At 37.8% G+C, this 6,316-nt stretch overlaps 3 non-coding genes across 3 annotated transcripts in view; all 3 read left to right on the top strand.

The window, feature by feature from the left end:
* The first annotated feature begins 3,130 nt into the window (after window positions 1-3,130).
* LOC145848864 (small subunit ribosomal RNA) lies at window positions 3,131-4,939 on the top strand. The gene has a single exon (XR_014372188.1). It is a non-coding gene; the product is annotated as a small subunit ribosomal RNA (ribosomal RNA).
* A 181-nt stretch (window positions 4,940-5,120) lies between these two features.
* On the top strand, window positions 5,121-5,274 carry LOC145848870 (5.8S ribosomal RNA). Its single transcript, XR_014372193.1, has one exon. It is a non-coding gene; the product is annotated as a 5.8S ribosomal RNA (ribosomal RNA).
* Window positions 5,275-5,496: 222 nt separating this feature from the next.
* LOC145848867 (large subunit ribosomal RNA) overlaps window positions 5,497-6,316 on the top strand; it is a 3,629-nt gene continuing 2,809 nt past the window's right edge. Inside the window, exon 1 of the ribosomal RNA XR_014372190.1 lies at window positions 5,497-6,316. This exon is cut by the window's right edge and continues 2,809 nt beyond it. This is a non-coding gene — a ribosomal RNA (large subunit ribosomal RNA).

Genomic DNA, 6,316 nt, shown 5'->3' with positions numbered 1-6,316 from the left:
GATAGTAGTGAATTACTTTATTTAATTTACTTTAGTATGTGTTGTATAACTTTATTTAAACCAGAAGCAAAACGGGATTATACTTTCAATAAACTACACAATTTACAGACCAGTTGTGTACTAAATAAAAAGCTATTGTGAATGGTGAATATGCAATTATTATTATAAGTTTATAAGTTCACAGTTTACAAAAGCTTTAGAATTTAGTTACTATTTTGTTCATATTTGCATATCTAATTTATGAAAAGTTAGTGTTATGTGTATTGGCTTTTTAATTTCTTTATTTGTAGAACTGTTAGTTTTATATTCTAAAGAAACATTTTTAAATAAATATGTTTAACAAGTAACTTAAAAATGGAAGAAATATATTGTATATATTGAACTATTTATATTTATTCTAGCTATTTGCTTAGTGTATTTATTAATGTGATTATTTTATTTTGTTGTTTGTCTTATAGTTTAATCGTATTGTGTTGAAATATATATATAACAAATACAGAGGTTTAAAGTAAGTTTAAATGAAAATAAAATAAGACATATAGTTGAAATATAAGTTTAAAAAAATAGTTTTTTTTTTTTTTTTTTTCTTTGTTTGTTTGATTGTTTGTTTATTATATAATCGCGACGTGTCATTTTATTACTTTTAAGCATACTAAATATAATAATAGGTATAGTTATAGGAAAAATTCAATTAGTTTCTAATGTAATAAAAAAGTTTATTTCCACAAATAAATAAATACCTGAAAAATCAAATGAAAAATAAATTTCGCACTCCTGTATTGTGAGTCATAATAGGTTATTTACTGTTACCAACAGATACTAGCGAAGGCTTTTTAAAGTTCTATGTTAATTCAATGTATTTGTACTTAGTTTTATTAAAATGACAGTATTGATGGTTACGTTTATTAAGTATGTTTATTTAACGTTATGTAACTCAAGTAAAACCAGAAGCAAATAAGGAGACTACTTTCAATAAACTACACAATTTACATACCAATTGTATACTAAACTTAAAGCTATTCTATTTTATTCTTGATAGTTATTTTAAAGTTATTAAATTATACAAATGTATTTTGTAAAGTAGTTTTATAAAGTTACTATAGTTTATTTAACTTACTATAGTATGTGTTATATAATTTTAATTAAACCAGAAGCAAAAAGGGAGACTACTTTAAATAAACTACACCATTTATTGTTATATATAACTCTAATAAAACCAGAAGCAAAAAGGGAGACTACTTTAAATGAACTACACAAATTAAAAATATATTATTATTTATAAATCAATCGTGTTGTGTTTCAAAATACATTTTTCAAATAATGTTTTACAAGTATTTATCAGTTATTTAGTTTTCTTTTTATAGTTTAGCCGTATTGTTTTATTTATTTGTTATTATTTTTATTTAATTGTTTGCTTATTATATTTATCGCCATGTGCTTAAAAAATAAAACAACTATAAAGGTTAAAAAAGTAAGTTTAAATAAAAATAAAATGAAACATACAAAATAAGCTTATGATTTTTTATTATTATTATTATTATTATTATTATTTTTATTTTATTGTTTGTTTATTATATCTATCGCCATGTGCTTAAAAAATAAAACAACTATAAAGGTTAAAAAGTAAGTTTAAATAAAAATAAAATGAAACATACAAAATAAGCTTATGATTTTTTATTATTATTATTATTATTATTATTATTTTTATTTCATTGTTTGTTTATTATATCTATCGCGATGTGCTTAAAAAATAAAACAACTATAAAGGTTTAAAAAGTAAGTTTAAATAAAGATAAAATGAAACATATAAAATAAGCTTATGTTTGATTTTTTTATTTTACTTTTATTAAATTGTTTGCTTATTATATTTATCGCGATGTGCTTAAAAGAATAGAACAAATACAAAGGTTTAAATTGTAAGTTTTAAATAAATAAAATGAAACATACAAAATAAGCTTATGATTTTTTATTATTATTATTATTATTATTATTATTATTTTTATTTCATTGTTTGTTTATTATATCTATCGCGATGTGCTTAAAAAATAAAACAACTATAAAGGTTTAAAAAGTAAGTTTAAATAAAGATAAAATGTAACATATAAAATAAGCTTATGTTTGATTTTTTTATTTTATTTTCATTTAATTGTTTGTTTATTATATTTATCGCAATCTGCTTAAAAAAAATAAAACGAGTATTAAGGTTTGAAAAGTAAGTTTAAATAAAAATAAAATAAAAATATAAAATAAGCTTATGTTTTTTTTTTTTTTTTTTTATTATTATTATTTTTATTCAATTTTTTGTTTATTATATTTATCGCAATGTGCTTAAAACGATAAAACAAATATAAAGATTTAAAAAAGTACGCTTAAATAAAAAATAATACAAATAAAGTTTATTTATAATAAATATATATATATTTAAAACATTAAAAAAAGTAGTTTATACATATTTTTTTTTATTTATTTCTTTTTAAACATATTAAATAAAGTATAAAAAAGTATTAAAACATTTAAACGTAGCATAAATAAGCTTAAAACATTAAAATAATCGAAAAGAAACAAAGAAATGAAAAAATCGGAAAAAATCGGCAAAAAAAGTTCAACAGCAACATTTGAGCATCATACACGTATGCATTACTTTACACTAGTGAGAGAGACGTGTTTGTGCGTTCGGTCGACTTGACGAGAAAGCGGGCTTAAAGCATTACTGTTTAGCACCCGAGGCGCGGCTATTGCAGCGGCGGCGAACGTGCTATGTAAACGCATTGGAGCAGCGTATGAAAAACTACAAGCGTCCAGCGGCGGTAGGCTTATAGCTTTGCGAAGTCGTCGAGACGAGTAGCCGACGCAGGCAGGCACGGCTCGAGGCGGGTAACTGCAGCAGACAGATGGCGTGTTGCTGCTGACGAGTTAACCGGCAGAAGGCAAACGGTTGGTCGGGAGAAAGAACAGTCAGTTGTATAGCTGCATGCTGCAGTCGACGCGGGCTGGCGCTTTAAACAGCAAAAGGCCGGCGCCGACTTTCAGTAACGTTCGCAAGGCTTTTAAGCCGAGTGATAGAAAAGGTCTGTATTTATACAGTAAAAAACGCTCAGTCGAGCAACGGGTTTAAACGCCCTCGGATAGTTATCTGGTTGATCCTGCCAGTAGTCATATGCTTGTCTCAAAGATTAAGCCATGCAAGTGTAAGTACGAGCTCACGTACAGTGAAACTGCGAATGGCTCATTAAATCAGTTATGGTTCATTTGATTGTACGCTTTTACATGGATAACTGTGGCAATTCTAGAGCTAATACATGCGTAAAGCGCCGAACTGACGTGAGGCGCGCATTTATCAGACCAAAACTAACCGGCTTTCGGGTCGTTACAATGGTGACTCTGGATAAGCTTGCGGATCGCACGGCCTAGTGCTGGCGACATCTCATTAAAGCAACTGCCCTATCAACTATCGTCGGTACGGTATCGGCCTACCGAGGTTGTAACGGGTGACGGAGAATCAGGGTTCGATTCCGGAGAGGGAGCCTGAGAAACGGCTACCACATCCAAGGAAGGCAGCAGGCGCGCAAATTACCCATTCCCGGCTCGGGGAGGTAGTGACGAAAAATAACAATGCAGACCTCGTACGAGGTCCTGCAATTGGAATGAGTACACTTTAAACTTTTTAACGAGTATCCATTGGAGGGCAAGTCTGGTGCCAGCAGCCGCGGTAATTCCAGCTCCAAAAGTGTATATTTAAGTTGTTGCGGTTGAAAAGCTCGTAGTTGGATATAGGGACGGCGAGGTTGGTCGGTCGAAAGGCTAGCACTGGCCTTGTTGTTCTTGTTGGTCGGTGCCTTCGCGGTGCTCTTAACTGAGTGTTGCGGTGGTCCGGCAAGTTTACCTTGAAAAAAATTAGAGTGTTCAAAGCAGGCTTTACGCTTGTATAATGTTGCATGGAATAATGGAATAGGACCTCGGTTCTATTTTGTTGGTTTTCGGAGCACGAGGTAATGATTAATAGGAACGGACGGGGGCATCCGTACTGTGCCGTTAGAGGTGAAATTCTTGGATCGGCGCAAGACGAACGACTGCGAAAGCATTTGCCAAGAATGTTTTCTTTAATCAAGAGCGAAAGTCAGAGGTTCGAAGACGATCAGATACCGTCCTAGTTCTGACCTTAAACGATGCCGACTAGCGATCGGGCAGTGTCGAACTTAAGAACTGTCCGGCAGCTTCCGGGAAACCAAAGTCTTTGGGTTCCGGGGGAAGTATGGTTGCAAAGCTGAAACTTAAAGGAATTGACGGAAGGGCACCACCAGGAGTGGAGCCTGCGGCTTAATTTGACTCAACACGGGAAATCTCACCCGGCCCGGACACAGCGAGGATTGACAGATTGAGAGCTCTTTCTTGATTCTGTGGGTGGTGGTGCATGGCCGTTCTTAGTTGGTGGAGCGATTTGTCTGGTTAATTCCGATAACGAACGAGACTCTTACTTGCTAAATAGCTGCTCGACCCATTGGGTCGGAGACAACTTCTTAGAGGGACTAGTGGCGTTTAGCCACACGAGATTGAGCAATAACAGGTCTGTGATGCCCTTAGATGTTCGGGGCCGCACGCGCGCTACACTGACCGGATCATCGTGTGTTCCCTAGGCCGAAAGGTCCGGGTAATCCGTTGAACCCCGGTCGTGCTAGGGATAGGGACTTGCAATTGTTTCCCTTGAACGAGGAATTCCCAGTAAGCGCGAGTCATTAGCTTGCGTTGATTACGTCCCTGCCCTTTGTACACACCGCCCGTCGCTACTACCGATTGAATGGTTTAGTGAGGTCCTCCGATTGAGCCTGGTACGTGCGGCAACGCACTCGCCGGTGTTCGAAAAGACGATCGAACTTGATCATTTAGAGGAAGTAAAAGTCGTAACAAGGTTTCCGTAGGTGAACCTGCGGAAGGATCATTAACGAATCGAAATTTGATTTCAAGCGACGTCTCTTCTTCGAAGGGACCGAGCCCTGTAACTGTTATAGTTCGGTCGCGTTGCTTTCTGACAGCGGAGTAATAATTCAGCACGCAAGTGCTGGCGCGGCCGCTTCTTTTTGAACACGATTTTTTGGTTGCATTGAGATTGATTAACACGAGAGATCTCTTAGCGGTGGATCACTCGGCTCGAGCGTCGATGAAGGACGGAGCTAGCTCCGAGAAGTAATGTGAATTGCAGGACACATTGAGCATCGATATTCTGAACGCGTATTGCGGCCTCGGGTAATCCTGGGGGCCACGTCCGTCTCAGGGTCTTTAACACACCGATCCTTTCATTAGTTTGAAAGTGCCTGCGACTCGTTTCTTAATTAAGGAGCGTGTCGTCAAAGACAGCTGGTCTGGCGATTTCACAGCTGAAGCGTGAGCAGCCTGCTGGCCTCGGGTGAGGTAGCAACGACGGTAGGTGCTCGAGAATAAGTTAAGTGACTTCAAAAGGCCGACGTACAAAGCGCATGTACTTTTGTAGTACATCACTTTTGACCTGAGATCGGGCGGGACGACCCGCTGAACTTAAGCATATCACTAAGCGGAGGAAAAGAAACTAACAAGGATTCCCCTAGTAACGGCGAGTGAAGCGGGATAAGCCCAGCGCTAAAATCCGAGCCTTTTTGGAGGGCGAGGAAATGTAGCGTATGGAATTCAGCATGCGGCGAACCAACGACTGCCCACGTTCTTCTGATCGAGGCCTTTTCCCAGAGCGGGTGTTAGGCCCTTGGCGGCGGTCGTAATTCGTCCTAGCGGTTTCCCGGAGTCGGGTTGTTTGGAAATGCAGCCCTAAGCGGGTGGTAAACTCCATCTAAGGCTAAATACTGGCTCGAGACCGATAGCGAACAAGTACCGTGAGGGAAAGTTGAAAAGCACTTTGAAGAGAGAGTTAAAGAGTACGTGAAACCGCTTGGAGGCAAACGGAGGCGCCCATCGAGTCGCCGGACGTTTTCAGGCGCTGCGAGAGCTGTCCTACTGTTTGAGTGATCTTCGGAGACTCTTACGGTTGCGCTGGCGTCGCGGCGCTGCACTAGCGTTCGGCGAGGGCCGCGACCGGTTGCTGGGCTGACTTTGGTCGTTCGCAAGGTAGCTCTTCTTCGGAAGAGTGTTATAGGCGTTCGATTAGCTTCGGCTCGGCGACCGAGGAGAGATTCCGCGTCGGTCTTCGGACAGGCTGCGTGTTGATCGCTGGAATACGGCTTTGGAAACTGCTCGCAGTCTCTAGAGTTTGTACAAGGCCTTCTTCGCGTTAGCGCTCAGACGCCAGGGTCTGCGGCTTAAGCTGGCCACGTCTCCGACCCGTCTTGAAACA

This window comes from Thalia democratica, unplaced genomic scaffold (genome assembly GCF_965202585.1).
Source record: "Thalia democratica unplaced genomic scaffold, ktThaDemo2.hap1.1 HAP1_SCAFFOLD_1800, whole genome shotgun sequence".
NCBI classification, from domain to species: Eukaryota; Metazoa; Chordata; class Thaliacea; order Salpida; family Salpidae; genus Thalia; species Thalia democratica.
The sequence above is the reverse complement of the archived record's forward strand: the minus strand, read 5'-3'. Positions and strand labels throughout refer to the sequence as shown.